We start from the raw sequence: 10,319 nt of genomic DNA, 5'->3' as shown, positions 1-10,319 counted from the left end.
AATGTGGCATGAAATAAAGTTGGATAAGTAGGTGGGAGCTAGGTTAAGTAGAACTTCCTAAGCCAGGGAAGGTTTGGATTTTATTCTACATGCTGTGTAATTAGCCGTTTGAGGATGTGAATGGGTTTTGTACATGTAAGAGGATTGGGGGTGATATATGTGGCATACTCTGATTTATAGTATAAAAATGTACTCTAGAGAATGGATTGGAGGGCACCAAGTAGGGAGGCAGAAAGGGTAGTTAGGAGGTTATCACAATGATCCAGGCAGGAAAGGATGGTGATTGGGGCTTGAATGCTGACAGTGGAGATGGAGAGAAATGAGCTGACTCTGTTCATTTGTTGTTCATATATTGTAAGTAGAGCCAACAGAACTTGCCAATGGACTTGTTGTTGCGAGTAAGGAAAAGAAAGAACCCCATCACTACTTTTATTTTTTTCATTTTTAATTTTTTAAATATCTAAAAGTAAATTTAATAAGAGTCCTAGATAATGTGCTGTGGTACATCAGAGAATAAGTAACTACTGATAGCTGGTAGGATCAAGATAATTTTAGTAGAGGGGGCAGTATTTGAGCTCAGTCTTAATTATAATAATTAATCTAAATCTGTGAAAATAGAACATTGTACACTAATCTGGAAACCAAGTGATGCACACATACACATGAAAATATCTGTGAACCATCACTACTTTTAGATGAAAGTCCTTGGCTCAGTGTCTGGCACTGATAAGCATTCAATAGATGTCAGCATCATTAGACTCCCTATATATGGGAAATTAAATTTATTTATAATAAAATCGAAAATAGGGATGCCACGGACTTATTAAGATTTTGGGGGGCAATTTTAGTTTAACAGAAAAACTTAAATTATTAATATAATTCACTCTGTAGCATCAAATCTCTAAAGCTTTAAGGCAAATTTATAAAGTAATATATTTTAAAGTTAAAAATGCTGATTATTCACACTATCTTTCTGAGCAGTGATTCTCAATCATGAAGCTATAATATCAGACTCTGGTGAGATGTGTGTATAGCTTAAAAAGGTACATTCAGTACATAGAAGTACATAAGTTTGCATTAGAAAATAAAAATGAAACCTGTTTCAATAACACAAATTATAAACAAGTAAAATTTAACAGAATCTCGGCTGGTGTGGATATAGAAAGGTCATAGTGATTCTCAATTGCGGCACATTCTCAGGGACAATATCACAACTTATAGAGGTAGAGACAAAAATGGTTAGTCATCTCTGCTCTGAGGGGAGCTCAAGGCATTCCTTCCCTGCCCTCAAGAAGGAGAAGCTCTGGCCTGGTCAAGGACAAAATAGTCATGAAGCTCATGTAAGTATTCTTTACTTACATGAGAGAACAAAAGTTCTCTCTTTTTCTTGATTCATTCTTCCTCTCTCTCTCTCTTTTTGGACTATTTGTTTTTCTCAGGTTTTTATTTATTTATTTTTATTCTCAAATTGGTTAACATGCTGTGTATTCTTGGCTTCAGGAGTTGAATCCACTGATTCATCACTTACATATAACACCAAGTGCTCACTCCAACAAGTGCCTTCCTTAATGCCCTTCTTAATTTTACCCCCCTGCCCACCGCTTCCCCACTCCCATCAACCCTCAGTTTGTTCTCTGTATTTAAGAGTCTCTTATGATTTGCCTCCCTCTCTGTTTATATCTTATTTTTCCTTCCTTTTGCCTATGATCATTTGTTAAGTTTCTCAAATTCCACATATGAATGAAATCATGTGATATCTGTCTTTCTCTGACTAATTTCGCTTAGCATAATATCTTCCAGTTCTATCCATGTTGCAAATGGCAAGATTTCATTCTTTTTCATCGCCGAGTAGTATTCCATTGTGTATGCATGTGTGTGTGGGTGTGTGTGTGTGTGTGTGTGTGTGTGTGTGTGTATCACATCTTCTTTTTTTTAAGTTTATTTATTTATTTTTGGAGAGAGAGAGAGAGAGAATGAAAGCAGGGGAGGGGCAGAGTGAGGAAGAGGGAGAGAATCCCAAGCAGGCTCCATGCTATCAGCACAGAGCCTTATGTAGGCTCGAATTCACAAACCATGAGATCATGACCTGAGCTGAAGTTGAGAGTCATATGCTTAACCAACTGAACCACCCAGGTGCCCATATTTACATCTTCTTAATCCATTTGTCAGCTGATGGACATTTTGGGCTCTTTCCATAACTTGGCTATTGTTGATAGCACTGCTATAAACAATGGGGTGCATGTACCCCTTTGAATCAGCTTTCCTGTATCCTTTGGATAAATTCCTAGTAGTTCAGTTGCTGGGTCATAGGGTAGTTTTATTTTTAATTTTTTGAGGAAAATTAAAAATAATTTTAATTTACACAGTTTTCCAGAGTGGCTGCAGTTATTTTCCAGAGTTTTCCACAGTTTTCCAGAGTGGCTGCACCAGTTTGCATTCCCACCAACTCCTGTTATTTCCTGAGTTGTTAAATTAAACTGCTCTGACCAATGTGAGGCGGTATCTTATTGTGGTTTTGATTTGTATTTCCCTGATGATGAGTGATGTTGAGCATCTTTTCATGTGTTTGTTTGCCATCTGGATGTCTTCTTTGGAAAAGAAGTGTCTTCTGCCCATTTCTTCACTGGATTATTTGTTTTTCAGGTGTTGAGTTTGGTATAGATTTTTGATACGAGCCCTTTATCTGAATGTCATTTTCAAGTATCTTCTCCCATTCCATTGGTTGCCTTTTAGTTTTGTTGACTGTTTCCTTTTCTGTGCAGAAGCTTTTGTCTTGATGAGGTCCCAATAGTTCATTTTTGCTTTTATTTTCTTGCCTTTGGAGACATGTCAAGTAAGAACTTGCTATGGCTGAGGCCAAAGAGGTTGCTGCCTGTTTTCTTCTGTAGGATTTTGATGGTTTCCTGTCTCACATTTAGGTCTTTCATCCCTTTTGAATTTATTTTTGTGTATGGTGTAAGAAAGTGGTCCAGTTTCATTCTTCTGCATGTTGCTGTCCAATTCTCCCAGCACTATTTGCTGAAGAGACTGTCTTTTTTCCACTGGATACTCTTTCCTGTTTTGTTGAAGATTAGTTGGCCATATATTTGTGGGCACATTTCTGGGTTCTCTATTCTTTTCTACTGATCTGTGTGTCTGTTTTTGTGCCAATGCCATACTGTCTTGATGATTACAGCTTTGTATTACAGGTTAAAATCTGAGATTATGATGCCTCCAGCTTTGGTTTTCTTTTTCAACACTACCTTGGTTATTTGGGGTCTTTATTGGTTCCATACAAATTTGAGGATGTTTGTTCTAGCTCTATGATGAATGCTGGTGTTATTTTGATAGGGGTTGCATTGAAAATGTAGGTTGCATTGGATAGTATCAACATTTTAACAATATTTGTTCTTCCAATCCATGAGCATGGAATATTTTTTCCATTTGTTTGTGTCTTCTTCAATTTCTTTCATAAGCTTTCTACAGATTTCAGTGTGCAGGTCTTTCACCTCTTTGGTTAGGCTTATTCCTAGGTATTTTATGGCTTTTGATGCAATTGTAAATGGGATAGATGCCCTGATATCTCTTGGTGCTTCATTATTCGTGTATAAAAATGCAACCGACTTCTGTACATTGATTTTATATGCTGTGACTTTGCTGAATTCATGTATAGCTCTAGAAGTTTTTTGGTGCAGTCTTTCAGGTTTTCCAAGTAGAGTATCACATCATCTGCAAAGAGTGAGTTTGACTTCTTTTTTGTTGATTTGAATGCACCGTGTTTGCATCATTGTATTCTGGGCTTGTTTGTAACGTTGGCCTTCTATAGACTTTTGGCCCAAGTAGTGTTTTAAGTTAATTCTTTGAAGTTTGCTAATCTGCTACAAATAACAAAGATAGAGAAAATATATTTACAGTATTAAAAAACTCATGCCTTAAAGCACATGGAAATGAAAATTAAATAATAAGAAATGAAAATTCAGTCTTCTAAAAAGAAGGGGAATCTCCCTTTTAGAAATATAATTTTCTTCCACTGAAAAATGCTCTAAAATTTTACTGTTCCCCCACTTTGGGTCAATGAACATTATTACCTATGAAAGGTGAAGAAGTCTAAACAGAAGCCAAGAACTCATTAAATGCAGATCCCCTGTATAAATTTTCTACCTGTCAGGTTCATCCTCTGGCTCCGGTAGAAATGAAGAGGTCCTAATTTTTAAAAATTAAATATTACCCAAAATAAATATTGTACTTTGGTCACAGTCATACAACTGAATATCAAAGTACAACCCAAAGACATTAAGTTTCAAACTGATAACTAATTAAGAATTCAAAGTGGGCCATGCACAAATGTCTAGGTAGTTGGTCATAGAAATTTCTTTGACTACCTATGTAGAATTGAAATAAAGTCAATTTAAATACCCTCTAATAGAATGCCTCTGTCAGTAAGACTTTTCTAAAGACTACAGCTACAAATAGCGATCAGGCATCCTGGGAACAGATTGACTAGTACATGTGAGCTTCTCTTTCCTTGCTTAGTTTAGTCATTTTTTCTAACGTTTTGAGGTCTCAAAGAACCATGTGAGTCAATGAACCACATGTAACCAAGGACAGAAGGTTCTGATTGAAGGCTAGTTTTTTTTTTTTTTTTTTGGTCTTTCACAATATTAAAACAAAAGATCTAAGGACAGAACCTTAATGATGAGAGAGAGAATTTCTTTGCTTCATCAAGATACTAAAATGTCCTTCCTCTTTCAGCTTTTATCTGCTTTCAGAAATGCTTTGTTAACATGAAATGTACTTACTCTGCTAAAGGGCCTTTCTAGTTATTTATTGCTGTGTTATAAACCATACCAAAAGCTAGTGGCTTAAAACAACACTCTTCATTTTGCTGACAAATTTGCAATTTGGGCAGGGCTTGGTAGGGATGATGTTTTGTGTGTGTGTGTGTGTGTGTGTGTGTGTGTGTGTGTGTGTGTGTGTTTTCTTTCTTCCATATGATGTCAACAGGAGCAGTTTGACTGTAGCTAGTGGATTCACTTCCAGGACTGCTCATTCCATGGCTAACAAGCTAGTGTTGATTGTTAGCTAGTAGCTTCGATGGGAAACAAGTCTGTGGGCCTGGTTTCCTTTTCACTTGGGCCTTTTCCTTGGGATGATTGGGTTTTCTCAAAGCATGGTATCTGTGTTTCATGAACAAGAATTCCAAGAGACAGGAAATAGAACTGCTGGTCTATTAAAGTCTGAGCCCAGAAATGATCATAGATTTACTTCCACAATCTATTGATCAAAGTTGATACAGAGCCTACCCAAATTCAAGGGAACATAGACCCCAACCTCTCTATTGGAGGAGTGTCAAAGTTTTGTGGACATCTTTTTCTTTCATTAATTCCAAACCAACTCCTATTTCTGTCATTAAGACAGAAGCACTCTATGAGAGTCTTGGGACCAAATGCAGCAGAAGAGGAGAGTCATACTAAGGAATAAATGAGCAGGAAGAATAAATCCAGTTACAGTAGACTTATGTATCCATAAATGAATTTTGCTGCAGTTTGACTAACACTATTCTCCCCAAAGAATGCTACTCTTTTGCTATTGTAGAGATATAGGGACAGAGGTAAGGGGTAGGAAAGATTCCCCTCATGTCAACTCACCATTCTAGAAGTAATTACCCTTGTCTTTCTTCTTATGCTTTCCTCTTTGGCTAACTCCAGATTCTAATTTTGTTCTTTCCTATTTATTGCTTTGTGCTCATTTCTTAAACTCTAATGATTATTTTTTCCCCTATATTTATTTAATCCATACAACCAACTCTATTTTCCCCCCATTTATCTTTCCTCATATCTACTACTGTAATTTAAATAAATTAAAAATATGGTGAGAATTGTTGGCTACTTAATTTGACTCTCAAAGAACATATTGAGAAGATAAATGCTTGATTTAAAATACTTTATTATAGGAAAACAAAAACAAAAACTAATGGGAATAACTTGGCATTTTGAGCCAAAAAGCATTTCCTTTTGAATCATTTATTTTATGAAGCAACCTAATTCTATTGTATACCTAGATACATTAAATGTACTTTCAGCTATTTGCATCTTGGAGATCCTTGTCAGTTTTATGTTTATTAAGACCTTAAGGAGTCTTGGTCTATTACATCACAGCTCTTGCCCTCAGGGGGATCTTAAATTAGTTTAAACATAAAATTAGGCTGATCTTAAATTAATTGAAATAGTAAAAACCCTTTAAAGCATTGAGTAATTACCTTAAAGCTTTTCACTGATGATGCATTCATTTTTAGATTCTTACTTTGGTCTTAATTTAGCAAAAATGATTTTATGATTCATTTCCAAAGAAGAAAAAAGTAAAAGCAACCAACTCAGCCAACTCTATTTGTGAAACAAGGAAATAAAGGCTTACTTCTATTAGAAAAAAAGAAAGAAAAAAGTAATTTTCCTTCTGTCTCCGTTTTTCTTATTTTTTTTCTTAAATAACAAATAATACAAAAGCAAAAAAGATAACAAGATAACAGGATTATTTCACATCATTATTTGCTGAAGGTCAAGTTCTAGAAGTACATGTTCCTATCTTCTTGCTACTTATGTTCAAAATGGAAACCCTTAGATTAGAATCTCATAATAGGGTTAAGATCCCTATTAGTTAAAAACATGCTCATATTATTTTTTTCTGGACAGCTTATACTCTGGCAGCACACAAGACTACACTTGATTGGCTGAGCTGGGGAAAAAGTATCCCTGGATAAATCTATTCCACAGGCCAAAGATTGGAGTTGGGTCTGTGTCCTAACTAGACTTAGTACTGACCACTTGCAATGTTACTTAATGTAATAGGCAAAACTAAAAATTCTCTAAATAAATAAATAAAATTATCATGTTAAAATATAAGAGAGAAATTCATGTCTTAAACCATATATCTTTTAAAATACAATGAGCAATATAAGATTTTTGCTGTGATTGGTGAGAGGATCATTCATTCATTCACCAGGACACATTTATTACATATCATTTGAGGTAGTTTTGGAGCCTCTAATGGGGGCCAATGAAGAGTATCCTCTTTTTTTGACCAGGTTTTATGAATTAATTCAACAAATGGTCAAGTGTTTATTGGCTGCCTGTTATGGGATAGGCACTGTTCTAGAAATTGGGATACATTTATTGAAGAAAATAAACCCAAATTCCTGGTCATTTTGTTGGTTACATTCTACTAAGAATAGATAGACTGAACACAAAGGATGATCTGTATTAATAATAAAGTTGGAAGAAGTATCTTAGCCTGAGACTTGAATCCTGGAATTAGTCAGACTTTCCCATACACCCATTCCCAGACAGTGCTACCCTATGATAGGCCTCCTTCCATGGGGACAGACTGGTGTCAGCAGCTAGCTCCCTAGAAGAAGAAATGGGGAGAACGCCCAATTTTCCCCAAATTCATAAGTCTGATAAACTATTCCATCTCCCTTGGGTCAAGCGAGTCAAGGAGAGAAGTGAGGTAAGTTTTAAGGAGTGTTGGAGGTGTAGGGCAAACATGTCCCCTTTTAAATCTGCTTGTTGCTTATCTTTGAAAAAGTTTATTTATTTAATTTAAGAGAGAGGAGACAGAGAGAGAGAGAGAGAGAGAGAGAGAGAGCAAGCACAAGTAAGGGAGGAACAGAGAGAGGGGAAGAGAGAATCCCAAGCAGGCTCTGCATTGTCAGCACAGATGTTGGGGCTTGAACTCAGGAACCATGAGATCATGACCTGAGCCGAGGCCAAGAGTTGGATGCTCAACCCACTGAGCCACCCAGGTGCCCTTAATTGTTGCTTCTTAATTGCACATGACAGACTCTGAGATCTCCAAGGCCAGGGAAAAAGCAAGGGTGAGTAAACTTCCACTACAGGGAATCACATGGATTCTAGCAATATTAACAAAACATCTCATTTTTTAGGTGAGATCAAACCTACAATGTTTACCAAGTAGCTATGAGATGTAAGGCATTGTGCTGGGCAGCAATGGGGAGAAGAAAAATATCACAAATGACATGTTTTAGCCCTCAAGGAGCCTTTGTCTCGTAGGAAGACAGATATGTATCAATAAAAAAAAACTATAGTAGAATTTGGAAAAAGTGCTTCTGGGAAGTATTTTGACACTAGGGGGGATTGTGAAGACTTCCTTTAGCTAGACTCTGAAGTTCCGGATCAAATGTTATATTTTGAGGTCTCCTTGGACTCCCACATAGGAATCAATCTCCCTTTCCTCTAAATTTCCACTCTGATCTACCTATTATCTCTTATCATGCTTATTATTCTATACCTTATCTACTAGTTAATTGTCATAAGTCTATTATTTCTCCTTTATACCATAAGCTCATTAAAGCCAGGAAGTATGTCTCACACACTAGGTATTTGAGAAATGTTTCTTAACTGAATAATCAGTAAGCCTACAATGGAGACAGTCTGTTGAAATGGTTACTAATATCTCTCTCCCATAATTTATTTTTCAAATGGAATTGAGGTGGTGACATCTTCATGCCTCCCCCTGTGTGTGATCACGTACACATGAGATTATCCCAATCGCTTGTTTATCTGCCTAGTCCACGTGACTGAATGTTAATTTACCCTGGTTGTTCTGAGTATCTGTCACTTGTGGCCCTTCTTACAGGATAGGGAGAATTTCTACCAGAATCACTATATGAACCTTGATCCAGAGAGAGACAAGAGTTGTATGTTTTTGCAGCTGCCTTCTATGAACAATTGGTAGTATGAAACTCCATTACGCTGTTTCAACTCTTGTTATTTTATCTGTGGCTCTTTCTGAGATTTTATGGGCTATGCATGATTTGAATAGCACAAATATAATGAGAAACAGATTATAATAGTACAACTAAAATTTTTAGAGAAAAATTATCTGTAGCTGTTTCTTCCAAATTCTAAAGTCTATCACCATTAAGATAACAGTGAATTTGCCACAGTATTTACTCATTTGCCCCAAATATCAGAGAAACAATATATGAATGCCATTCTAGAATCCCAAAGGAGTCTAAGTTTTCAAGGGCTTGAATGTGTGACTGAAGACTTGGCAAGACCAATAACTGGTGCCGGCAAATGCAGAAATGCTGAAAACCCCATTTCCACGCTAGATTTCTTACTGGTCTGGCCATCTTTGTAAGTGTGGCTCTGGTCTGAGCTGGCAAGACTTCTCTGGGTTTCACTTTACTTCTGAAGTTCAGTGTTTCAGTTGTGTGGTTTGGCTCCTGCTAAACTGCATTGAGAGCTTTGGATGAAACTCCTTAGGTTTGAGGCTATGCGAATCAAATCTGATGAAAAGTCATACTGGACAGTAACTACCTCCCTTATTTATTTTCAAGTTCTCCAGCCCTGTGGTAACTGTCATTCCTGCTATGTCAGGTGTAGTCTTCTATTCTTGTTTTTACTCACCACTATGGAGTCCTTGCTAGAGATATTTTTAATTATTTTTATAAAGATGCCTTACTTAGGTACTCTATGTTCTGATGGCATGGAACTCAAATGTCACTTTCCAATGCAAAGTGGACATTTTTCAGGATAACTTGTAATCCTGGATGATTCTGTGGAATACAGGAAAACTCATTAGAGTGGAAATTATCCATTAGAGAGTAAATTGAGTAGGCCTGTGGTTTAAGTAAAGCTGCTCCAAATAAAGAACACAAAGAACTGCACATCAATATTCTCAGGTTTCCAAGGAATCCCCAGGTCTCTCTTGCATTCATGACATTATTCAGTGTAAATTATGTGCCTACAGGTTTCTGTGCTCTAGAGCAATGGGTGATTCTCAATGAGGGGTGATTTTGCCCACCAAGGGACATTTGTAATACCTGGAGATATTTTGGGTTGTCATGACTGGCAGGGATGGGATTGGGAGCAAAGGGTTAAAAATGGCATCTGGTGGATAGAGGCCTGGGATGTTGGTAAACATTCAACAATGTACAGAGCAGCTCCCCCCCACCCCCAACCCCTTGCCCTTCAAAGATTTATCTGACCCAAAATGTCAGTACTGCCTTGTTAAATAACACTGGTCTACAGATAACAAGGAATCCTGATTTTTGTTCTTAGTGAATTTTTATATTATAGGTGTGTGTGGGGGGGAGGGGAGAGTGAAAAAGAGTCATTGGAACATTTTAAAGAGTAATAATTACAGTTAAGATTGTATTTCTTTGAAGAGAGTGCAAGCCAGTGACTTGGGTCTAATAGATGCCTGAACCTTAGTGAGGTCATAATGAGTTCAGGCTAGTACTCAATATTGTAAATTCAGAAGATTAAATTTTAGCAGTTTGTCAAGGACAATTGGATATCCATGAAAGCTTCTACTTT

This window comes from Panthera onca, chromosome C1 (assembly GCF_046562875.1).
Source record: "Panthera onca isolate mPanOnc1 chromosome C1, mPanOnc1 haplotype 2, whole genome shotgun sequence".
Classification (NCBI taxonomy): Eukaryota; Metazoa; Chordata; class Mammalia; order Carnivora; family Felidae; genus Panthera; species Panthera onca.
This window is presented reverse-complemented; position numbering follows the sequence as displayed.